The sequence below is a fragment of the Triturus cristatus genome, chromosome 11 (genome assembly GCF_964204655.1).
Source record: "Triturus cristatus chromosome 11, aTriCri1.1, whole genome shotgun sequence".
Taxonomy (NCBI): domain Eukaryota; kingdom Metazoa; phylum Chordata; class Amphibia; order Caudata; family Salamandridae; genus Triturus; species Triturus cristatus.
Window position 1 is genome coordinate 1,091,224,471 of NC_140594.1, and position 26,920 is coordinate 1,091,251,390.

Genomic DNA, 26,920 nt, shown 5'->3' on the forward strand with positions numbered 1-26,920 from the left:
CCTCATTGGCAACTCCTTTTGCGCTATGAATCGACGGGGCTACCGCCTAGTGGCCCATTCGGGCTTCACGTCTGGCTCAAGGGGTGTGGGTATTATGGTTAAAAACTCGCTCCCGTTGGAGATTGATGAGGTGCGCCATGACGAGAGGGGACGTTACACGGTTTTGGTGGGCAGAATGGAGGGCAGAGTGGTCATTTTTGTGTCAGTATATGTCCCACCGGGGCTGCAGACGACCACCTTTGCGGACCTGGGGCGCCTCCTCCTTGGCCTTCCGGAGGGGATTCTAGTGGTGGGGGGGGATTTTAATGCTGTGGTTTCCGGAACTGTGGATCGTCACCCCCCTAGGGATCTCCCCCGGGCCCATGCGTGGTTATCTGGCCTCTTGGATTCCCTGGGGCTGGTGGATTGTTGGCGTTTAAAACATCCCTCGCAGCTACAGTACACCTTCCATTCAGGGGATCATGGTAGTCTCTCACGGCTAGATTATGTCCTGGTCCCAGCGGCTTATGTGGGGAGGGTGGGAGAGGTGCGCCATTTGGCACGGGGTATTTCGGACCACTCCCCGCTCTTGTTGCACTTTGATATTTTGCCGAGGGGAGAGGGTAGAGTGGTCCCGATTAATCCCTGGTACCTGCGTGACCCCACTATTCGCGCAGAGCTGATTAAATCCCTTAAGCGCTATTTTGACGAGAATGTGGGGTCTGTGTCATCGGCGGTCTCACTGTGGGAGGCGTTCAAGACAGTACTCCGAGGAGAGGCCCTGTCCCTTATTTCCCACTCCCGAAGGCGCGAGCGGGAGGAGGTGACCCGTGTTGAAGCTGAGATAACCGAGTTGGAGGGTGATCTAGAATGTGGGGTGACGGATGACAAATTACATGTTCTCCAACTCAAGCAAGCGGCCTATAAGGCCCTAGTCACGGAGGCGGCCAGGGGCCTCAGTAGAGAGCAACAGGGGAGACTGTATGATGTGGGTGATAAGGCTGGTAAATTGATTGCGTGGCTGGATAAAAAAGAGAGAGCGAGTCGAGTTGTCCCGTTGATTGAGAAAACGAATGGTGTGTGTGTCACTGAACCGGAGGAAATTGTCTCCTGCTTCGCGGACCATTTCCGTGGGGTGTATTCCCCAGTGTCCTCCCGCTCTGAAGAGGATTCCCATGCCCTGCTCAGAGATATCGCGCTGCCTTCCCTTTCGGAGGAGGACAGAGTGTTGTTGGACGCCGCTCCAACCTCCGAAGAAATTGCCCTCGCCATACGCTCGGTCGCTTCCGCCAAGGCCATGGGTCCTAATGGTCTTCCCATCGAGTTGTATAAGCTGCGACCGGATACGCTGGCGCCGCATCTCCGTTCTATGTTCCTTGCGGCCCACTCGGTGGGTTCCCTCCCGCTAGACCAGCGTCTGGCTACCATCGTGGTTATCCACAAGGAGGGGAGGCCACGGGACCGGGTCACATCCTATCGACCCATTTCGTTATTGAATGCGGAGCCCAAAATTCTCGCCAAGGTTTTGGCCAATTGGCTGGTCGGCGTGGTGTGTGACTTGGTCCACCAGGACCAGTCCGGCTTTATTCCCCATCGTAACACAGCGCTTAACCTGCGGCGTTTGCATGGGGTGCTCGCACGTGTCCCGTTCATACGGGAGCCGGCCATCTTGGCATCCTTGGACGCCACTATGGCGTTTGACACACTTGAATGGCCATATATTTGGGCGACGCTCGCGAAATTCGGGTTTGGCCCAGGATTTATCAGCTGGGTTAAATTGTTGTACTCTGGCCCATTGGCGCAGGTGGTTGTGAACGGTAGAGTGTCGGCTCCGTTTGAGTTGGGCAGGGGCACGCGGCAGGGCTGCCCGTTATCGCCGCTCCTTTTTGCGCTTGCCTTGGAGCCCCTGGCAGAGTGGCTGAGGTGGGAACCTTCTATTCGTGGTCTCCGCTGGACCCCCGAGTATGAGGACCGCGTGTCTCTATACGCTGACGATATTCTCCTGTACCTGGCTTCCCCACGTAAATCACTGATAGTACTGGTTGATGTATTGCAATCATTTGGTCGTAACTCCGGCCTTGTCATCAACTGGGCTAAATCATGCGTGTATGTTCTCTCTGGGGAGGCTCCTATCCTCCCGCGGGGCTGTCCTATCCAGATCGCCCCGCAGGGATTTAGGTACCTGGGTATCTTCATCACCCTGGACGCGGAGGCCCGGTATGATCGAAACCTGCTTCCCCCCCTCCAGCGCCTGAAGGAGGATGTCGCGCGTTGGCGGCGTCTGCCGCTCTCGCCGCTCGGCCGGGCGGCATTGTTTAAGATGATGTCGCTGCCGCGTTTCCTGTACGCTCTGCAGAATACAATGGACCTCGTCCCGGCGCGCTACTTCCGCGAGGTGGAGAGTTTGCAACGCCGCCTGTTCTGGGACGGGAGACCGCGTATCGCCCTGGCGAAGCTGACGCTCCCGTGGTATGACGGGGGGATTGCCCTCCCGGATATTAAACGGTATTATTGGGCCTCCCAGCTGGCTGCGATTAATCACGGCCTATACGGGCCCGCCCTAAACCCGGCCTTTGAAATGGATAAGATGCTACTGCCGGGTGGTGACTATAATCGAGCGCTCTACTCCAGCTCGCTCGACGCACGTCTGACGGGCCCCACGCGTGTCATGGTACGAGTGTGGCACGCGGCTAATGTAGCGATGGGGTGGAAGGATCGTTTGACCCGGGCGTCACCACTGTACGCATCTGAGCGGTTGGGCTCTCTGTGGACCTCGAAGGGCTTCGAGAAGTGGGACATGATAGGCATCAGCAGGGTGGGGGATCTCTGGACGAGGGGGGGATTCAAAACGTTCGAGATGCTGCAGTCGGAATTCCAGTTGCAAGACAGGGAGTACTTTCGGTATATGCAGATCCGTCATGCACTACGCTCCGCCTTCCCGGACGTCGCCTCCATCCCGGAGTACTCCCCTCTGGAGGATAGAGTGCTGGATGGACATGTACCGGAAAGCACGATCTCGTTAATCTATAAAAAACTGATTAATGACCGCTCGGGATTGCTGCTTGATCTTCGCGAGGCTTGGGTTGCCGATGGATTGGAGCTGGACGACGAGGACTGGGTCTCTGCGGTGGCCTCCCCGAAAGAGGTGGCCATACCGGCCCGCCTTCGCTTCGTCCAGCTCAAGATACTCCATAGGGTCTACATAACGGGGCCAAGGCTATTGCGTATGGGCTATGCTGTGGACGGGTTGTGTAAGCGTGGGTGTGGTTCTTTGGGGACCTTTCTTCATATTTTGTGGGAATGCCCAGAGGTGGAGCGATTCTGGCGTGGTGTGCAAGAGATCCTGCGGGTGGTTACGCGTGTGCCGCTGCTGCCCGAAGCGAGGAGATGCCTGTTGAACGTGTGGGAACCAACTGACTATTCGGCGCCACAGACGTGGTGGGTGACTCTGGGATATATGGTGGCCAAGCGCGATATTGCTCAACTGTGGGGTTCCCAGAGGTCCCCGACTGTTTCGGCCTGGAAGAAAAATATGGACTGGTGCATGTTTCGGGAAAAGGTGGTATATGTAGCGAGAGGTAAGCCTGGGACATGGGTGAAAGTGTGGGGCCCCTGGAACGCCTACCGCGGGGGAATCTGTGCCCCGCCGCTATTGCCCGATCCATCGCCTGCCCCGTCCCCTTAGCCGGTTTAGCTCTCCGGTACCGGGCACTGAGTCCACCCAGTCCCTGTTCTGACCTTCTCCCCCCCCTTGATACTCCTATGGATTGGTAGGGTCACCCCTCTAGGGGAGCACATGCTGCTGTTTTCGATCGTGGGTTGACTTGTGGTTTGATTTTTGTTTGTTGTTATTTATGTTAAAAAGAAACCGTCATGTGGGGTCCGGATGGTGTGGCCATCAACGCGGCTAACTCCTGTACGTTTCCCTTTGCCGCAGCCTGCATTCTACGGTGTGTATCTTAGGCTCCTCTTGTTTGCTAGCGGCCGGCCTGAAGGTTGTAGGCCCATCTTTGTATATTCTTTGAACTTTGTAATAAACGGTTTCAAAAAAAAAGAAAAAAAAAAAAAAAGACCAAGCTGCAGACTCTGAATGATGGTCAGGGCCACAATGATGATCATATATGAGGGGGCAAGGAGGTGTTTGTACAATTTGTCAGTCTGTTATAAATTTGATTCTACCAGGACTGAAAACAGGCTGTGATAAAACGTACACAATCTATATATTCCTGCTAGGGAAGTAACAGCTCTTGAAGAACAATATTCTGTGGGCTGACTTTAAAATTAGTTTGTGAGTAAACACCTAATACAGTGCATGCAGTGACCTGATGGGCCAATTACTAATAAACAAGTGATCAATATGCATAGATAACATACATAACATTGGTGCATTAGTGACCTGTGAGGCTTTGATCACCTTCTCAAACTGTTCTATCACTTACCAAGGTACCACAGTCATAATAGCTTTCCAAGTAGATAAGACACCATACACTCTCTCAGAAATTCAAAACCTTTGTCTGCCTCTATCTAGCAGAACCAATTATGGTATAGTAGCATATTAGTACATTTATGCAAACTGCAAAATTAAGGATGTTCTTAAAATATCTCAGACTTTTAATACCTCTATGATCCAGAGCTAATGTTTTTGGTACAATGTTCGACCTCTACTTCCTGCAAGAGTACTTAATTTGAGCCAGTGGTTTTTGGTGGGGTCCACTGGCACTCATTTTGGGAACCAGCACTTACTTTTTCCCATTTGACCTTGACCCAGCATAAAAGGGAGAAAAACACAAAAGGGAGAAGAAAGAGGAAGAGAAAAAGCAAAAATCAGTGACAAAGAAGGTAGAAGGGATGAAAAAGAATCTCAAAGAGTGAAATAAAGTGACAGAGACTTTCTCTTGGTGAATGAAAGGGGCATGAGTGAAATCAAGGCTACTCAGTCTTGGTATTGGGCATGCTAACAGTTAGTATAATCGGCTGTGGGCTGCTAAGAACATTTGGCCCCGGAAATCCTCCTTTTATAAATTAAGCACAGTTCAGCAGCAACTCTCAGCAGTGCACTCATATGATACCACCACCCTAGTCAATTACTGCTATCAGTCCATTCATTGGCCCCAGTAGCCAATAAACAGCTAAGAAATCCACGTCAACTTACTCAAGGCTACAACCTGATATGAGCAAGCTAATAAAATAAAGAACATTTATGGGCTCACGCCTTGCATGACAAATTTAACTTTAAGTCAGCAACTTTTTAATGTAGATGTGTAAAGATTCACGGTCAAATTAATAAAAGTCAAATCAATGTAGAAACAAGTAGTAAGGGGAGAAAGTATAGGAATGGAATAAATACAGAGAAGACAAGTAAACATATATCAGGGATTGAAAAACATCAGTATGGATAAGTTAAAAATTCTGACTATTAACATCTGTGGCCTTAACGATGAGAAGAAAAGGCAAAGAGTGGCTACCGGGCTACAACTGACTGGGGCTACTATTCTCTGTGTTCAAGAAACACATATTGAGGGGTCTCAAATACATCTACTTAATAAATTGGGTTTTAAGGTGGTTACTGCCACAACACAAGGGGTCACGACAAAGGGTGTAGCTATACTGGGGAAAGCGAGCGGGACACAATTTACTCGCTCTATATCTGATAAATACAGACGATGGGCTGTCACAGAGTGTCAACAGAACAATGGGGTAAAAATGACTATCTGTGCAATATATAGCAATATTAGTGATGACCCAGAAGTCTTGGATCATATATCTAATGAGCTCCTCTCCCAGTAATAGTTTGTGGGGATTTTTATCTAAATTTACCTAGTGGTTGGTCAGAGGATTCAGGCTTTCAGTATAAAGGCAGGAAGCCAAGAGTTTTTCAAGCACTCAAAAACGTATTTCAAACCCATGGTCTGATAGACAGCTGGCAAGCGGAGCATCTGAATGATCCAGGTTTTACTCATTATTCCTATCCACATGCACGCCATGCAAGACTGGATTATTTTCTGGTCTCTAACACATTAGCCGCTAGTTGTACTATTGAAACATTACCAAGGGTACTCTCTGACCATAATCCTCTTCTCTTAACTATCGAACTTCGGTCAACAAATCACAATAGGAAAACATGGACATATGAAAGGGCATTATTAACAAATGAGAAGTACTGTGATTCTATGCGACAGTGGATTCCTCGATTCTTAGAAGAGAATATAGGTAGTGCACCAATAGAGATTGTTTGGGATGCCCTAAAGGCTGGAATTAGGGGTGAAACACTTCGATTTTCATTGAATGCTAATAAAAAAGTGAAACAAGAGATGAAAGTATTTCAGAATAACATAGCTATTGCAGAAGAAGGACTAATAAAAGCTATCCAGGAGGGAAGGGAAGTCAAAAATGAACTCAGGCAGATTGCAATCGCTAAAAACTGTATTATAGATGTATTAACTGTAAGAGCCATTGATAGAGCCACAATATATAAGGAAAATGTCTATGAATTAAGTGAACAGGTTGGACATCAGCTGGCGGTACGAACCCGAGAACAAAGCACTGTATACTTTATTAAGGTTATTTGGGATCCAAAAGCTGGGTTAAGGACAGATCCTAATGCAATCAGAACTGCGTTTCAAAAATACTATCAGGATCTGTACAGAGATACTGACATACAACAGGATTCAATCAATGAATATATCGATCAAGACAGATTTATAAGATTAGAGAGTAATGACTTAGAAAGTATGGATGCTATCCCGCAATGGGAGGAAATTCTTCTCGCATTAAATTGCCTTGCTCCAGGTAAAGCGGCTGGTATGGATGGGATTCCCACTGAATTGTATGTTAAATTCTCCCCACAATTAAAAAGTATACTGTCAGAGCTGATCGCACATTTATTTCAGGGAGGACGACCTCCGGGATCATGGTCTATGGCCAAAATCGTAATTAAAAAAAACAAAACATAAGGATTCTACGGAACTTGGGTCGTACCGCCCCATTACACTAATAACTAGTGACTCTAAAATTTATGCCAAGTTACTGGCTGCACGATTAGCCCCGAATATTCATAAAATTGTATTGGTACGGCAGCATGGGTTTATCCCTGGCAGGGCCACTACCGACCATTTCCAGAGGGTAATTTCACTGTTTGACTGGTCTGAGGTTACAGGAGACCCTATGGCACTTATATAATTAGACGCCGAAAAAGGCTTTCGATAGGGTCTCCTGGAAATACATTTGGACAGTCATGGCAAGGAATGGTATCGGGGAACCCTATATCAAAGCGATTCAGATGCTGTATCAGGATCCGTCTGCTGTTGTAATGGTGAATGGGGCAATTTCAGAACCGTTCACCATTACCAGAGGGACAAGGCAGGGATGCCCGTGCTCGCCTCTTTTATTCGCTTATATATCGATCCATTGATTCGGAGATTAGATAATAATGCATTGATCCCACCGGTTTGGATAAGAGACCAGGCCACAAAAATACTAGCATACGCGGATGATATCGCGTTGGTTACCAGTGACCCAATGGACTCAATTGGGGTGATTGAAGAAGAAGCTAAGATCGTTGGTGAGATATCTGGTTATAAATTTAATCAAGGCAAATCTCAGATCATCCCCAACAGTCAAATTGAGATGACTGATACACGGGTAACAGAGAAAGCTATATATCTTGGCGTGAGTATAACCGCCAAATAGGGAACTTAGTTAATGCTAATATTGTCCCACTAATGCAACGTACAAAAAAGGATATAATTCAGTGCAACAATCTTTATCTATCTATTCGGGGGCCGGCGAAACTTGATAAAAATGCTTTTTTTGCCCAGATTTTTATACTTTTTTTAGATCAATTTGTTTGGAATTTCCACCACAATTATTCAAAGACATGGATAGTATGTTTTCTAGGTTCCTATGGGGGTATAAGAAACCACAAAGAGCATTTTGAACCATAACCCTACCTAAAGATAGAGGGGGCATGGCACTGCCTAATTTCAAATTATATTATTGGGCTACCATATTAAAATACTGTATTAACTTACTATTTACCACAAACGCCAGCAGTGAAGGGGATATTCCAACACCACAAGAGCTCTTATTAGGAAATTAGAGGATGTTTATGGCGTCATGTGAACGATAGTTATTTGAAAAAAGAGAGATTTAAGTCTACATTTGGTCTACATTTGGTATTTACAAGGCTTGGAATTTTGTGCGTAAATTAGTGGGTATTGGACGATTATCGTACTATACTCCAATCCATAGAAATAGTAACCTTCCTGCGATTTTTAACGATTCTTGTATGGAAAGATGGGTGTCGAACGGGATCACACAACTTGGATGTTTTTATACGATTTTAGGAATTAAATCTTTTGGGGAATTACAGATGGAATACAATCTAGTTCATCGGGATCTCTTGAAATATTTGCAAATTTGTGATTTTCTTTTGAAGAAAGGCGGGGAGGGACTACATTTTCAAATGGTTCAGTTAATGCAGAACTTGTCTAAGAAGTCCAATGTCAAAATTGGAGAAATTTAGGAACGTTTGAACATTTGTTACCCAGATGATCTGGATAAATATATAATTAAATGGCAGGATAAACTCGGGGTCTCGGCTGAAACCGTCCACCATTCCTTCGCATTAGCTCAGTCTAGTTTAATGTCTACTAAGTTGCAGGCTCAATACTATAAAACCTTTTTTTTTCTATACTATACTCCCTATAAAATTGCTCAATGGGGGACGGGGACAGGAACTACATGCCCCAGATGTGCATTAGCCGAAGCTGACAGCATACATATTTTTGCTTCCTGTACAGTATTAACGAATGTAGTGAATGATAGCTCGGCCTTTCTATCGGAAGTATTTAATACAAGAATAGAAATCTCTGCTGAAGAGATTATGTTAGGTATTGCTAATTCTGAATGACCAAAATATATGCGAGGGCTGATATTCATTGTAATGGCGGTTTTTAGATTATGTATTGCATCAGCATGGCTAGATATAAAAGCACCGTTGTTCCAACAATGGAGATCTCGATTGTTGGCTACCTGTAGTTTAGAGGTAGCCAATTACAAAAGAAAGGGGCGTGGTAAACGTAAAACAGGACTGACAATTTGGGATCCTTTATTGCAATGGTCACAAACACAAATAGGATATACGTAATGAATATGTGTTAAATATCTATTACAGACCTGCATTGTGTTAGTTTTTGTACTAACTGAAATCTCTTCTATGTTTTTTTCCCTTTTATCTTTCTCTCCCTTTATTCCTAAGGTTTTCTTTACTGTAATATTAATGATGAAATATATAATGAAATGGAATATTGTTTGTATTTGGCAATACAGGGCTGGTCTGAGTTTGGGGTGGGGGGGTGGGTAATTGGTCAGAGTGTAAATGCAAAAAAACTTTTTTTAATAAAGAGCAATTAAAAATTAATATAAGTTTTGCATCGCCCTTGCGCCACGCAAGGGGGCGCAAGGGTGACGCAAAGACTAAATGAGAATTATTAAGCTATGCATGGCTATCTTGAGTAACAATAAGTGGCTTGATAAATCTAAAGTAACGCAAAGCTGTGCAAATTGCTGCCTTGCCTTACTCTGTGACAGGGAGGCGTGCCATGGGTGGAGCATGGGTGTTCCCATGCATCCACCGATGGATTTGGACACATTCCCAGATTTTGCCAACATTGGTAGACGTGGCAATGCATTGTAGGCCTCCCCACCAGAGGTGCAACAATGAGAAATAGTGTCCCTTCCTGCACAACATGCAACATGACGCAAGGGTACCTGCATTGACGCTAGGCAACCAAAAGTGCACTGTGTCAGGAAAGGACAGGGATGCACCACATAATGGTAAATGCGGCACATTCGTGCCATTTCCCTTTAACGCAGTTCAACGCAGAAAGGTGGATTGCTACGTCGCATGAAGTTTTGGAAAATGTGGGCCCCAGTGTATTATATTCACTCCACAGTGGAAGTGAACCTATATTTCATTGCACGACATATCATCATAAAAAATATTTTCACTCCAAATTATTGATTTCTAAACCTGGTCAAAACTTTTTTGTGCAAATGTATTCTCCTGTAAGTAAAATTATTTTGTTTTATGTAGTTCATTCTTTCTTATTGAGTTTTTTGATGCTTACAACGTTAGAGGAGGTTTTTTTTCAAGTATGAGGATGGTTTGAGTAGAAAATGTCCTGCAGATGACAACCTAACACACTGAGGGGGATATTCTCAAGAACGTGCGATAATCATCGCCAAAATAGGTTAACACAATTTCACATATCGCCGGAAAATAACTCAGTGTCAACGTCACATTCTCAACACAATGGTAACATGCGATAGTTTCCTGATAACGTGTGAAATGTCCGCGATAACATCACCGGGACGGCGATAAAAATCCATACCCGAACGTGAAAAAAGTTGTGTTGGGCCCAACTGCGATAAAAAAGTCAGCGATAAGCAGCGCCAGGTCTGCAAATCCACCAAGTCAGGCTGCAAATAGCAGTCTAAAAGCGGCAACAAAAAACACAAACAGAACACAAACAACTGCGAGGCACCATAGAGGTAGCCGGAGCAAGTACAGAGGACAAAGAGAACCCCACAAGCCCCATGGAGGATCAGCCTGGGACCATCATTGGGGAGACGGTGGCAGGAGTAGGGGGACCGGACATTGCACAACATGACCTGAGCCAACAGCAACAGGTTGAGTAACAACCAGGGACTGGGGGTACGGGGGGGAGATGGGCACAATGGCACACATGCACAAATAAGAATAGCACATCTGCAGACAAACCATGCCCAAGAGTCACAACTCGGACCAAGAGCCCAATTTACGCAAGTCTGCAACATCTCAGCACTGTATAAGCACAGAAGTGAAAGGCACAGCGCCTGAAAGGGATAAGCGATACCAAAGGGGATGATGGACGGAGCGCTTGAGCAAATTAAACACTCACCCCCAGTCAACTGATCTGGGTTTAATTCATCATCATTCTTTAGCACACTCCACCACCCCAGTTCAGACATGGCCATATGCAAATCAGTCTGACCCTGTGCCTCATGGGAACAGTCCAGCCCGAACTGCCATGCCATGTATTCCCTGGACCGGAAACAAGCATCCTGGACCGGTTTCGGGTTCATAACCCTCATCAGCCAGGCTATCTTGAATCCAGTGGCAAAGTGAGCAAGGGACCCACGTCTGGGCAAACCCTGCCAACTTAGGGCGAACAAAGCGATACCAAAGGGATGAGTATGCTCAGGCGTGAGTCGTGTGCTCAGACGTGAGTCCTGTGCTCTCCATGTCACTGGAATCAAGCTATCCTGGCTGAAGAGGGGTGAAACCCTGAAACCGGTCCTAGGACGCTTGTTTCCAGCCCAGGGAGGACCTGGCCTGGCAGTTCGGGCTGGACTGTTCCTATTGGGCACAGGGTCAAGACTGCTTTGCATATGGCTGGGTCCAAACTGGAAGGGCATGGTGAGCAAAAAATCAATGGATTTAGGCCCAGATCTCTGTGCTGGGGTGAATGTATGACATTGTTCTGCATTCTGTCCATCAATAGTTCTTTTTGAAAGGGATAAGGGCCAGCCAAATTAGAGCCGAAGGGGCAACTCACCCACAATGCAGCACACACACATAAGATGCAGAGCACCCCAATATTGACAACAATGTGGTACAAACTGCAACACTTTCACAACAGAACAGAGGACACCATTGCTGCCGCCTGTGTGTAGAAAGCAGCCATTCACATTTGGCATAGCGAGAAACTGTGAGATGAAAATGTACAAGTACAACCTCACATCCCTGATGGTGTAGAAATACTAATTGTCCCGCTTCAAATAGGCGTCTCCTCATAAACAGTCACAATGTACAGTGCCATGCAGTCTGACAGTAAATTTGTACAATGCTTAAACATTCAAGTGAACACAATGTCAATCTGCATTTCTTCATCAGATTTCAGAAGGAGAATCAACACCTCCTGCAGAGCTGACCCAACAACACAACACTGATGATGAAGAGGACCTCCGCAACATCTACACAGACGCACTCCAACAGCTTAGAGACAGCTCCGGCACCCCACCTCCAGGAGCAGGGTAGCCGAGCTGCATCCATGAGACCCGACACCCCGCACAGACCACACAGCAGGAAGCACCCACCACCACGGCTGTCTCCCAGGACCTCCACGGCCAACACAAGGCCTTCCAACGCCAATGCGTTAGGGTGCCAGGAGATGTCTGACCAACTGCGGGTGGGGTTCGACCTCATGGCAGCCAAACTAGATGCCATACATGGGTGTCTAAGTCCCTTCAGGGACCACTCACAGTCCCGAACGGACACCTACTGTCCGCTCCTTGCTCTACAACAAGCCATGGCTGACATCGCTGGAGACATGACTGAGCCAAGAACAACTGTCTAGTTAGAGTGGCGCCAGCGATGTCATCCATGAGTTGGGACACATAAGGAGAACGATGGAGAGCTTGGAGCAGATGCAGGCGGAAAGAATGTTTGCCACGGCTACACACCAGTGAGATGTAGCTGTGATCTTCCAAGCCCTGCAGATCCTCGTCATGGCATTGCCACCACATGGCCTGGCGCAGATGGATGCTGGTGCTACTACTACATCCACATCTCCTCCCCCCTGAAGTGTCAGTGCCACACAGTGTGGCAGATTTTCCACCTCCATCCCCTGATGTGTCACTGCCACACAGTGATGCAGACAAAACACCATCACCCGCATGTGAGGCACCTGACACATCAGAGGACGAAGATGATGATGAATCTGGCTTTGTGGCTAGAATGAAGTGGTAGCATTCATCTCCGCCATATGGTCGGGTTCAGCTTGGTTCTGCCCTCTGCATCATGCCCTGGAATAACACCTCCCACTGTCCCCCTATACACTGAGCGACACTCACCTTGGACCTCGACATGGACTGCCATATTTGATTTGGTTACCAATGACACAGCAATCACACTGCGGACTGTAGTCTCCCACTCCCTATGAACTTGTCAATCCTGAAAGGACTCTGGCTGGCCCTCGACGGGCCAACAATGTAAAGATGGGTTTGCATGGCCCTGTACTGGTCCAGCTTCAACACTCCACTGAATGTGAATAAAACATTCCAATTCACACAGATGTGTCCTGGCCATGATCAATCAAGAATGAAAGTATGGATGAATGTGGGGACAGTAAATCCACAAAAAGGTACTCCCTGCCGTGTTGTTGTCCCCTCATGTATTTGGATTCCAGGCGAATGCAGCCATGTCCACTGTTTTCGTGGGATATGTGACCAAATCTTCAAGATGCAACAAGGTGTTGGGACATTTGCAATGTGTTCCAATCTGTTGTGGCTGCAGGTACGTAGTTACTCGTCCATGAAAGCGATTGCAGCTTCGTAGGCTAACATTTCCAACATGAGGTCGTTGTCGACTTCATCAAACAGGACGGTGAGGCGATCCATTAGCAGGTCCGGACAGATGTGCTGTGTCCACCCCCTTACACCAATTAGCACTACAGCCCAATTGGGGAGCTGTTCAATGTGGTCATTACACACAAGGATTTGTGCAATCTCCCAGGTCCAGCTGCCAGCATGTATGGCAAGTATCAAGGCATCTCATAAACAGGTATCACGGTGACACTCCTGGTCGTGGGCCAACAGGGGGTGCACACACATGTCAAAATCCAGTTCAGCTACCGTCCTGTTGGATAGGCAGACATCCATGGACCACTCGAATATGCAGGATCGACAATGCAACACAGGCTGAACGCAGGTGACGATGGCAAGGCAGAAGCTTAGCCGGTAACTGATCCGCAGCACTGCCAATGGCAGTACTCCCAGTAAATGCAGCATTTGTGCACTGTACAGTTCCACGTGAGAGGGGTTGTGCATGTGTCTGGGATGTTCGGCCATTGCGTTAGTGGCTCTAGTTGAAGCGGCACTATTCTGACCTGCGCCAGTTCTGTGGATGAAATGCCACATCTCGGATCAATGAGTTGTTTTAGTGTGCACCGGTTGTACGCCTGGGATGTTGTGGGAGTCAGTGTGAAGGCCATTCTATGCAAGATAACTTCGAGCAAGGACCCCTGTGTGTGGAGGTGTATACAATGGTCTCTTATCGGACTGTGTGCAGTGTGGGAGTCGGCATCAGCTGCTATATATCTGTCAGAGGGTGCCAGGCACATGCAATTCCGAGGTCGGAGGTGCAGATGTGCTTCCGCCTGATAGTTCAGACAAAGGAGCTTTCATCCCTAGTGTTGGTTTGTCATCTGCTTGCATTCAGGAACTGTGAGGTGGCTTGTTGGGGGTGGGATGGGATGTGTGCGACTTTGGGATTCATGTCTGACATGTCTTGCATGTGGCAAATGTGCAGCATCACTGTGTGTTACATTGCCTCACTGCTGCTCCTCCCTCCCCCCAAGCCTATTTAGTTTTGTACGCAGCGTGGATGCATCACTTGCACACCTACGGCACACCATTGTCATGCCTGTCTGCACATGCCCACAAGCCTGACAACAACACTGTGATGTTGGCCGGTGTAGGTGGTCAGCCACGTGAGTGTAGGCCTATGGTAAGGATAGGGCGGACACAGATGTAGAGTCCATGCGTGGCTGGACTTGCGCTGCGATGAGGGCTAGGCAATTTGCTCATGCGAATTTGATACACACAACACACGGCATGTATGAGCCAAGATCCCGAGCGGTCTTGCGCTCCTTCATTTCTCCATTCGTGCGAGCCCGCCCTCAGGGTGCATGTTACATTGCAACATTGTCGATTGAAGGCAGGGTGGCGCCGACACTACTACAGAGACACATGCATGAGTTACTTCCTTGTCCAGGCAAGAACTGAACCACGCCCCGAGCCCCGGGGAAATTCTTGACCCCGATACGCTGGACTGGCGTACGCAGGGCCAGCCCACTCTGCTCACGCTTACAGGGAGGGACGAAAAAGCTACATGTCCAAGGTCTTAGCCACTAACTGAGGTGACATGGTTGCGTCCGCTGTCCACGACACTATAAACACCAGCAGTCTATGTCCACTTGGACATGTCTGTGCTCTGCATACTGAAGTCTGTCCAGCACATCACCTCGCCACACTTGGCATTGTGTGCATTGTTGTTCATGGGTGGCATGCCTTCTTCGCACATACTTGGTTCCCCCCTCTCCCCAAATTCTGCAATTGTGTGGCTGAGGGGCCATGCCGTTTTCGCAAGGTCAGCTGTCTTGTCCTGCGCTGCCTGGGTAGTAGTCCGGGGGGGGAGCCTGGGGTTGGTGGAGGTGGGTGTTGTGGCCCTCTGGGTCTCCAAGCTGCATGATCAGTGGCTCCATGACATGTGTTGGTCTTCTGATGGGGCTTTGGGCTGGGCTCCCTTTCATACTGAAGGTTGTAGTCCTGCTTAACACCAGTAAAAGGCAGGTGTTAGATCCCTGCTGCTAACGTGCCTTATCACCTGTTTTTGGTTCACATTGCAGATCTGGCTGATCGTTGAGAATATCGCGAAGTGGTGTTTTCGTGTGTTTTCGCATGGGAACGCCTACTCTGCATATCATTAGTGTTAGTTGTCGCTCTCATCCGTGGCAATGTTTTTTGCGGCAGCTATCGCTGGAAGACTGGGGACATGGGCAGTCTGCACCAGCTTGGGAATAGTGCGACAAATCTATCACCACTTTTGCGGCACTAAAGTGCAGATAAATCGGCAAGAAGTCCTTGAGAATATGCCCCTGAGCAATTACCTGTGGGATTTCTGAACAGTTTGCACTCAAATACCCAAAGTGAATTCCTATAATATATGTATTTATGAGAAACACCCATGTATTATACATGGAAAAAATAAACATTTCTCCAGTCCATTTTATTTTCTAGCATTCTCATCATCCTTGCAGCCTAGTTCCTGGCAAGCAATCTGTTTTTTAACTAGTTAACTATCAATCCCACACTTGTGAGCCAAGCTCAGTGACCCCAAAAAATAATTGCCACAAACTACCACACTCTGAAGCATCCTTTCCAGTTAATCTCTTGGGGAAAATAAACTAACATTTACATTCTGATGCACTTTCACAATCCTCTTCTTCCTCGCTGAGGAAAGCATCTACACGCCTCAGTAAACATGCACAAGACTGGATTGTTCCCTGGCTAGCCTTACTGTCACTTTAAGTTCAAATAATAAAACACTTGAAGTGTACCCTATTCAGAGAAAGTCAAGAAATACTGTTCGAATCGTTATTATACTGGAAAACCATCCTTTTAAGACAAGAAAAGCCTTATGTAGCTTTCATAGATCCTAGAGCTGCCTTTGATCTTATTCCACATGTTAAGTTATGGCAAGTCCTACTCAACATAGGAGTTTCCAGTAACCTTATATATCTTCTAAGCAAATTGCATGAAAACAACTTTGCATATGTCTGCTAGGGTCCGAATGGTGAACTAACGGAACGCATCCCCATCGAACGTGGAGTTCGCCAAGGCTGCGTTCTTGTACCTACACTGTTTTCCCTGTATCTAAATGATGTAGTTGAAGTTTTAGGAAACTGTGTTAACGACTCCCCAACACTGAACAGTAGGAAGGTCCTAATTTTATTATTTGCTGATGACTCCCTCCTCATCTCGAAGTCACCCATGGGTCTGCAGATCCTGGTTAACAAATTGTTAGACTTTTGCAATGCCGGGGGCCTTGAATTAAATGTTAACAAGACCAAATGTATGGTACTGGGCAAAGGGGTCAAGAAAGGTAAAGCAGCCATTCGGGTAGAACATGAGGCACTTGAAAGGATAGTTTGAGTTTGAGTTTAAAATATTTGTTAAGCGCACGTACACCAAACGGTTTCATGGCGCTATCGAGTACTACAGAATTCCAGAAAGGCAGAAGGACGGGGTCAGCTTGAGGGCATTAAGAGGGAAAAGCTTGGATAAAAAGTAAGGTTTTAAGTGCCTTACGAAAAATTGTGTACTGGGTGCAGGATCTCAAATGGGCCGGGAGAGAGTTCCAAAACGCAGAAGCAAGTGTAGAGAATTTAGAGCCTCCCCATTTTTTTCTTCTAAAGCGGGGAACCACAAGTAGATGTTGGGTGGATGAACGTAACTCCCTGGGGGGAACATAAGAATGAATTTCGGAGGTAATATAGGCGGGAGCTGAGCCGGACAGGGCGTTAAAGATGATGCAGCCCAGCTTAAACTGGGCTCGTTCCTGAATGGGGAGCCAGTGTAACGACCTGAGGAGGGCGTAACATGATGTGATTTGGATAAATTAAAAACTAGGCGGGCCGCTTGGTTTTGGACCAACTGTAGGCGTCGCACAAAGTGCGCGGGCATGCCCCAATAGAGGGCGTTGCCGTAGTCCAGGCGGGAAATAACCATCGCCAGGACTATAAGTTTGAGTGCGGAGGGAGAAAAAAAACGAGAGACTTTGCGGATGGTGCGTAAAGAAAAGAAAGATGAAGAGACGACAGAACTGACTTGGGCGTGAAGAGAGAGTTGATCATTAAGATTGAAGCCAAGAGTTTTAACAGAGGAAGATGGAATGGGAGGAGAACCCAAAGAGGGGGGCCAGAAGAGAGAAGACCAGGGACTGGAGCAGCCACCTGTCAACAACAACTCCGTTTTATCGGGGTTAAGCTTCAGGTGGTTGTGATTCATCCAGTCTTGGATGAAAGTCATGACTGAGTGGAAATTGGATATTGACTCAGGGGAAGAAGATAGGGAAAAAATAAGCTGGAGGTCATCCGCATAATTATAGACGGAGACCTCCAGTTGTTGAAGGGCAAAAATAAGAGGGGCGATATACAAATTAAATAACAAAGGGGAGAGGGAAGATCCCTGGGGAACCCCGCATTGAACTGCACGGAAGTCCGCAGCATAGTCGCCCAAATGCACAGCTTGGGAGCGGTCGTGCAGGAAGGAGGACAGCCAGACCAGGGCCACGCCCTCGATTCCCGCCGCTCTGACACGGGAAAGTAAGATGGTATGATCAACCGTGTCAAAAGCGGCGGAGAGATCCAGTAGGACCAAGGTCTGAGGATGGTTAGTGTCCATGCCCTCTCTAAGTTTGTCGAGGACTGACAGAACCACGGACTCCGTCGAGTGAGCGGGGCGGAAACCGGCCTGCCTAGGGGCCAGTATATTGTTCGTCTCCACAAAGGTGCTCAGTGTTCTGGTTACATGGCGTTCCAGTACCTTCGCCAAAAAAGGTAAGAGTGAAATGGGGCGGTAGTTAATAGGCACCGAGGGATCAGCACCAGGTTTTTTTAAGATGGGTAGGATAACGGCCGATTTAAGAGAAGAGATGACAATGCCCTGTAAAAGGGAACTATTTAGAAAAGTAAGAGGCGGCATAGGACAGGTAGAGTAGATTTGTTTGAGGATGTGCGCGGGACAAGGATCTAGAGGGGAGCCGGATTTAACCAAAGGCAGAAGAGATAGGAAGGAATCTTGTGTAAGAGGAGGGATGGATTCAAGACGGGCTATGGCTGGGGGGTACTGAGGGCTAACAAAGAGGGGGGAGGGGAGGGGAATATTAGCTTTAATAGTAGCTATTTTGTCAAGAAAAAAAGAGTTAAGGGAATCACAAAGGTGCTGTGAGGGAGAGGGTTTGAGTGCGGCCCTGTCGGAGGATGCTAGATCGTGCACGATGGTAAAAATTTCTCTAGGCCGATTTTTGGCAGTGTGAATTTTTGACGAGAAATAAGCCTTTTTAGTAGGTAGGTAGGTAGGTAAAGCTTTATTCGATAAAAAATATCATAAAAGCACAACATACAGTAATATAAAAAGGATCAAGTAGACATTGACATTAAAAAAAATTGATCGAACATAAATATATCTTTAAAAAGACTATGTGACAAGATAAAAGCAATATGTGCAAAGTACAAGAAATTTAGCGACCCAATTCCATTATAAGTGAATAAATATCAGGTGATAAGAACAGACCACTGGGGTAATTTAGTGCATATGAAGAGCAAGTTTTTTTTTCCGCAATAGCCAAGCGCAACCCAGATACTTAGCAATTCCACAGACAATAGTGAGGGACGAGGTATCTGTTTGTAGGATGCGTAACACAATGTGGTAGTTACGACTACCCAGCATTCTGCAGATCGGTCTCAACCACTTGGCTCTCGCTCTTCTGTAATAAAAACAGGCAAATAAGAAATGGGGAATAGTCTCTTTGGGTGCTGCGCAACTCGGGCAGCCAACAGACGTAGGGGAAAGACCCTTCCAGCTAGCAGTAACAAAATTGAAAGGAAGGGACCCTAATCTGAAGCCCACATACAGTGATCTATCGAGTGGAGTCTGAATAAAGTCGAGATAGGGTTCCAATTTGCAAATGGGCTTATGTTCAAAAAATGCTTCGCTCATCTTCCCCATCTTTACATTATTCAGCTCTCTTGAATTAACCCAACTCCAATAAGCTTTCTTGAGGTCCTGTTTCGAGGGGGGTACCTGGGATTCCCAACAGTCTTCATAGCCAATGGCTCTCAGCGTTTGCTTTACATGGGAAATCCATTTTAACCTCCTCCCAGTATCAACCAGTATAAGTTCACTTAAGCCTGCGGCATATGTGGCAAGTTCCGGTGTCCGTCGCAGTCTTGCCCAGAATAATAGAGGTCGGAGTCGTGCAATGTCCTGAATAGAGTGTCTGCCTAAATCATAAAACAAGGGTTTTAGAGGAGATGAAGTGGGAACAGAGATAAGATTCCTCATAAATTTGTTCTCAGACATGACCAAGTCATGGATGTTTTCATAACCTCAAATTTCTGCCCCATACATAGAGCTGGATAGTGCCTGCGCTTCATAAGCCTTTTTAGTAGTTAAAATAGAGCTTTTGTAAAGGGCCAATAAGATGGTGTACTGGTTTCTGAGAGTCGGACAGTAGTCTCGCCGCCAAGAGCGCTCTGCCCGGCGGACGTCGAGTTTTAGAGCCTTCAGTTCCTTATTGAACCAACGATTCGCGTCTTTAGAACGCCTGGATGAAATCCGCCTTAGAGGGGCAACTGAGTCGCAGCCTGCTTGAAGCCACGCGTTGATGGAGTCCGCTTGGCCGAGGGATGAAAGTCCGCGGAGATCCGGGCTGGAGGCGGTGAGTGAGGCAGATAGAGAAGCCACATCCACACGGTTCCATGAGTGCGCCCAGATGTTCTTGGCGATAGCGGGCTTGAGAACTGGGCTGAGGGATAAGGAAAAGGAAATAAGGGAGTGATCAGACCAAGTGCAGGGAGAAATAGACAGCGAGGTTACTAGGCAGTTGAGGGACCAGATCTGGTCAAGGATGTGACCCAGTCTATGGGTAGGGGCGTGAACAGCAGAAATGAAGTTAAGGGAACGGAGAGACTCCGAGAACTCTTTAGATGTTGGACATTCGGCCGGATCGGATGGCCAAAAGTTGAAGTCACCTAATACCAAGATGGAGGAATTATTTACCACTAAGGTGGCCACCAGGTCTAGGAAACTTGGAAGAAAGAGTTGAGGGGAAGAGGGGGGGCGGTAGATGAGAGCACAAGTAAATGGGGGGTTAAATGAAAGTGAGCAGACCACTAGGCAGTCCGATGATCCAATGGAGGGACAAACTAGGGGATGAAATGTGATTTCTCTTCGGGCAATCAAAGCGACGCCGCCTCCCGACTTACCGGGAGGACGGTCGGCACGAAGAGCGTAATAGGATGCAGGAAGCATAGCCAATAGGAAAGGGAGGGAACTATCGCAGAACCAGGTCTCCGTGAGAAATAAAAGGTCTGGCTTGTGTAAGTCGAGTAGAGTGAAGAGTTCATGGTGATGCTTGACAGCTGATCTGGTGTTAAGATAGAAAGCCGAGAGAACAGCGGGAGGTGAACGGGCTGGTGAAGCCACGTCAGTACAAGTGGGGGAGGACGACGATGTGAAGTCAGGATAGAGGGTAACGGATGAGGGAGAAAGACCTAGCCTGTTAATTCGTGTTATAGCGATATCGTCCAGAGGCCATGGGCCTTGGACACTGGTCAGCTGCACGGAAGTGTATTGTATTGAGTGGGCAGAGTAGCCGGCCCCTCGCCCCGGTCGGACGCGGACGGGCGCAGACGGGCTTCCCTTTGGCGCGCCTTCGGCGCGCAAACTTCGCGCCCGCTGCGCTCGTCCGCTGCGCGTCCGAGGGAAACACATGATTTATTGAAGGAGGGAGGGGGACGGTGGGCGTGGCCTCCGAAAAGGGGGCGTGGCCTGCGGCCTGGGCCAAGTGCTCGCAAAAAAGAGTATCTGGCTCCGATGTCGAGCAGGGCCAATTCCGCTGACAAATCCGGAAGGGCGGCAGAGAGTAAGTGGTTTTTAAAAACACAGATTAATAATAATAACAATCAAATTTTAAAACAAAAAGACTCCCGGCTTCCGCCTCAGGAGTGTAGTACAAGTAATTGGCGGCGCTAGTAGTCAGCGTCGCTTTATGTTGTATGGCGGTGGGCGTGGCCTCCGAAAAGGGGGCGTGGCCTGCGGCCTGGGCCAAGTGCTCGCAAAAAAGAGTATCTGGCTCCGATGTCGAGCAGCGCCAATTCCGCTGACAAATCCGGAAGGGCGGCAGAGAGTAAGTGGTTTTTAAAAACACAGATTAATAATAATAACAATCACATTTTTTAAAACAAAAAGACTCCCGGCTTCCGCCTCAGGAGTGTAGTACAAGTAATTGGCGGCGCTAGTAGTCAGCGTCGCTTTATGATGTATGGCGGTGGGCGTGGCCTCCGAAAAGGGGGCGTGGCCTGCGGCCTGAGCCAAGTGCTCGCAAAAAAGAGTATCTGGCTCCGATGTCGAGCAGTGCCAATTCCGCTGACAAATCCGGAAGGGCGGCAGAGAGTAAGTGGTTTTTAAAAACACAGATTAATAATAATAACAATCAAATTTTAAAACAAAAAGACTCCCGGCTTCCGCCTCAGGAGTGTAGTACAAGTAATTGGCGGCGCTAGTAGTCAGCGTCGCTTTATGATGTATGGCGGTGGGCGTGGCCTCCGAAAAGGGGGCGTGGCCTGCGGCCTGGGCCAAGTGCTCGCAAAAAAGAGTATCTGGCTCCGATGTCGAACAGCGCCAATTCCGCTGACAAATCCGGAAGGGCGGCAGAGAGTAAGTGGTTTTTAAAAACACAGATTAATAATAATAACAATCAAATTTTAAAACAAAAAGACTCCCGGCTTCCGCCTCAGGAGTGTAGTACAAGTAAAATAGACAACTTTGACTACCTAGGGGTACGATTCATGGAAAATTTTAAGTGAATGGATCAGACTACTAAAAGGAGGCTGCCAATCGAGCATAGGTCAAATGTCATTCTGAGGACACAAAAGAGAATGGTGTCACATGTAGTATTGCCAATCCTGGAGACATATCAGGCTAAGGCACAAGGGGCGGCACTTTATTCGGCTGAAATATGGGGTTATGGGGATGTCCTGCCCTGGCACTGGCGGAAAATAGTTTTTCCAGAAAATTACTCTGCCTTCCAGCCAGTTCACCCCTTATTCTGCAGTATCTTGAACTGGGATTAAAAAGGGTAACTGATGTGGCCATACTAAAAATATTGGTTTATTGGGTCAGTCTCTGGAGTACTTCAGAGCTTGCTGATTATAGAGACTCGCTTGATGAAGTTCTTAAGCTACCAGGTGCTAGATCGCTCCCCTGGATCAAACATGTGTTCATCTGGATGGGGAAGCTAGGCCTTCTCAGATTTTGGGCTGACCCAACTAAATAAAAAAAAACTGATAAAAATCTATTGAAAGCTTATTGGGCATACATTAACGAAGAATTCACAAATAGAAGTCCTGTGGGATCTCTGACCAATAAGCTTCTTGATCATAAATTCTTACCCTTTTTTGAGGAATACTTAGATTTTATACCCTCCTCTTTCCCTAAGAGCCTGGTTTTACGATTTCACCTGGGGACACTCCCTCTAAGATCATTCACCCATGAATGGAGTAAAGAACCAGTATCCATAGTTTGTCCCATGTGTGACCAGGATGATGAAAATTAACCACATCTACTCTTTTTTTGTCCAGGGTATTCTACCTGTCGCTGTAAGTAGATCATTCCCATATGTCATGAACTGGGGGCCACTCGTTACCAGGTAGCTCTTCGGATTTTAAAGACTGATACCTCTCTTAGAACCACTTTAGCTGTTAGCAAATTTTGAGAGTCAGTCTGGCACAAACGAAGAGCAATTTTAAAAAGTGAAGTGTGATGATCTATGGTCCTCTTTTCTTTTATATACCCAATCACGAACACTTACTTTATCCTTTTGTAAGCAGTTTTTAATGTAAGGACCTTATGATGATATTGTTATATGCTATCTATGTATATTTATTGCTGCTCTTATTTTGCACTGATATTGAAGCACGGATCACTTTAGCCCTTGAAGCGATTCTATCAATGGTGTTGTGTCATACTGCTCAGTGAATGGTTATCGCTGGAATCGCTAGTTGCTCTGATTTGGAAGCACTGGGCGCTCTATCCCTTGGTATGACCATTAACGCGGGCTATTATCAAACATCACTGTTAATACTGTGTTTAGGTACATTTTCTTTTACCCTGGGATTTTATCTTTTTAACTGTATTAGTCCATTATTTTATTATTGTGTACCTCACATTGTTATTGACATTGTCTTGGTACACAATTTTAATATTGAATTGCAGTGCTGCAGAAGGTTCTTAAAGCATAATTGTTTCTTTAATACTGCCCGCTTACAGTTATTAGCCCCAGTGGCTATGGAATGTTATACTGTAACGTGATGTGTGTTCTGTGTATTCATTATTTTTAATTGATACAGTTTTGTTGGATGTATACTTTGATGGTTGTAATAACGGAATAAAGTAATAATAATAATATTAATAATACTGTTCAAATATTTAGACCAATATTTATTGCGAGCACTTGCTTTGGGATTTACAAATAGGTTTTTGTGTTGAAGGAGTAACCAAATGAAAGAAAATATATGTTCTTGTTTGTAGTACTACTTTAGTGGTGTTGTCTGATCGATTGAGCATTTTATGCTTTTTGAAGTAGGGGCCTATTAACGAAAACGTCACACCATGCAGTGCAGCAAGTCACCTTGCCATGCTGCGCCACAAGGAAAGGGCTGGAATAAATCAATCAATCAATTGGTACTTGTAGAGTGCAGCTTATCACCCATGAGGGTACTCAGGCACTGGATTGCTGGGCTTAGTCGAAGAGCCTGGTCTTGAGTTTTTTCCTAAAGTCCGTCAGTGAGGGTGTTGTTCAGAGGTGGAGGGGAGAGCATTCCAAGACTTGGCGGTGAGGTGGGAGAAGGAGCGGCCTCTGATGAGCTATGGCAAATGCGCAGGGTCTGTGCCAGGGAGAGGGAGGGTGAGTGAAGGTTTCTGGATGGTTGGTGTAAGTTTAAGTTTGCTGGTCCTTAGTCATGGAGGGCTTTGAAGGCGTGTGTCAGTAGTTTGAATAGGCATGTTTTCTGGATGGGGAGCCAGTGGAAGTTCCTCGGGTGTTGGATGATGTGGGTCCGTTTTGGCAGGTTGATGATCAGTCTGGCTGCTGAATTCTGTATTGTCTGGAGTATTCTCATGAGTGCAGTGGTGGTTCCTGCGTACAGTGCATTGCCATAGTCCAGACAACTGGTGATTAGGGCTTGCATGACTGTTTTTCTGGTGCTCTGGGGAGCCATTTGAAGATTGTTTAGCGCATGCGGAGGGTGTGGAAGCAGGCCAAGGAGACTGTTGATCTGTCGTTTCATGGTGAGTTTGCTGTCAAGGTTGATGCCTTAGTTGCGGGTGTGGTCTTTTGGTGTTGGGGTGCATCCAGGTTCAGCAGGCCACCAGGTGTCATTCCACAGGGAAGTATGGTTGCCAAAGATCAGCACTTCGGTCTTGTCCATGTTGAGCTTTAGACAGTTGACCTTCATCCAGACTGAGACATTCTTCTTGCAGTTGTGGAAGTTGGTCTTCTTTGTAGTGGGGTCTGCTGAGAGTGAGAGGATGAGCTGGGTGTCATTGGTGTAGGAGAAGATGTTGATATTGTGGATTCTGACGATGTCGGCTAGAGGTGTCATGTAGATGTTGAAGAGGATGTGGCTGTGGAAAGAACCTTGTGCGATGCTGCAGATGGTGCTCTTGGTTTGCAAAGTGAATGGGGGAAACGTATTCTCTGCATACATCCCATGAGGAATGATGCAACCCATCTGAGTCCCTCTCCTTGGATTCCGATCTGGTGCAGTCTCTTGATAAGTGTGTGGTGGAAAATGGTGTTGAAGGCTGCGGAGAGGTTGAGAAGGATCAGGGCAGCTAATTCTACTCTGCTGAGTAGGGTGTGGACGTCTTCTGTGGCGGCGATCAGGGTGGTCTCGGTGCTGTGGCTGGCTCGGAAACTGGATTGGGAGGGGTCTAGCAGGTTGTTTCTCTCCAGGTGTTCGGTGTTCTAAAAGTTGATGGCCTTGTCCAGGACTTTGGCAGGAAACAGGCGCGGTGAGACGAGTGGTAGTTCCGGAAATTGCGGTTGCCTGCTGAGGGTTTCTCTAGCCGAGGTCTAACCTCTGCGTGTTTTCGTGCATTGGTAAAGGTGGCTGTGGCGATGGATGCGTTGAAGATGATAATGAGATGGAGGCTGATCTTGTTATTACCTAGGTTGAAGAGGAGGTGGGGGTGCTCCTGAGTGGATAGATTTCATTATGGCTGTGGTGCCTGGTGTGGTGAGCTGTTCCTTTGCAGTGAGAAGTTGGTCAGTGAAGGCTTCCATAGGAGTGGGGAAGCTGAGGATGTCAGAGGGTTGAGGCTCAAAGTTCCTGTAGATGGTGGATATCTTGTTGTGGAAGTGATTTGCTAGAGCATCGCAGAGTTCCTGTGAGGGAGGGGTTGTGTTCTCAGTGACTGTTGGGCAGGAGAACTCTCTGACAATGGTGAAATGTTCCTTGGTGGGGTTGGCGCTAGCCTCGATGCACTCTGCAAAGGTGTACCTTTTGTGTCTTTTGAGTTGTTGATGGTATTTGTTGAGGGCTGACTTGAAGGTGGTTGGAGATATGTAAAGTGTGCATGTAGGTTTGGCCGTTCTAAGACAGCCGGCCAAACAGACATGCGCACATGCAATGTCCAACTGTCCTCCTCCCTGCTGCTGTCCATAGATGTTGGCCCTGCCTGTGCTAGACTAGGACCACTTGGCGGACTCGGCTCAGCCAGGGAAAAATAAAATGATAATAGATTGTTTTATTTTTATTTTTTTATCTGCTGCCTCAGAGCAGTGGGGCGATGCTCCTCCACCATAACGAAGGAAATGCAGCTGCTTCTCTTAGCAGTGCTACCTTAAAGTTATTTTATGGGAAGTGGTTAGTGCTCCCTCGGCAGAGCTCCATCAATGCCTAACAACAGCCTAATAAACTGGGCTTCAAGGTCAGATTTGCGAACAAACATTTGTAGATTGGTCATTAAAATGCAGGGATGGTTTCGATACGGGCAACATGACAAAATATACTGTATTTATATCTACCATTACAACTGTGCATGAACAGCTGATGACCGTGGTTGGGAATATTACAACCTGACTTTTCCAATAGGCCCACCTCAGATAGATCCAGTGCAGCTTCCTGTTTTGGTGGCAGCATACGTATGTGGGTGTATGCCCGCCATGCAAATCTGTACAACATAACAGTTGTAACATGTAGCACCTGGCTCATCTCTCTTACGCACTGTGATCTTGTGTCTATCACTTGTGTCCTTGGTTAAGTTACTGACCTGCACATATGCGTTTGTGACTGAAGGGCCCGGGGTTATATTTGAGCCAGGGTGGATGCATGTCCCAGAGTCGGCAGCTAGCTATGCTTTCATCTCTTGTGTTTTTGTCCAGTGTTTTCCTAAAAGTAAATGTGTGCTTGTCTGCTGTTCTTTATAACTTGTGTCATGATAGCAAAGTAATATGACATATGTATTTTCACTGAGGAGGAGGCAAGGCAAGGCAAGTTTTAACCTTGCATGGAGCTGTACATTGTAAATAAGTCAGCCAGTCTAAACT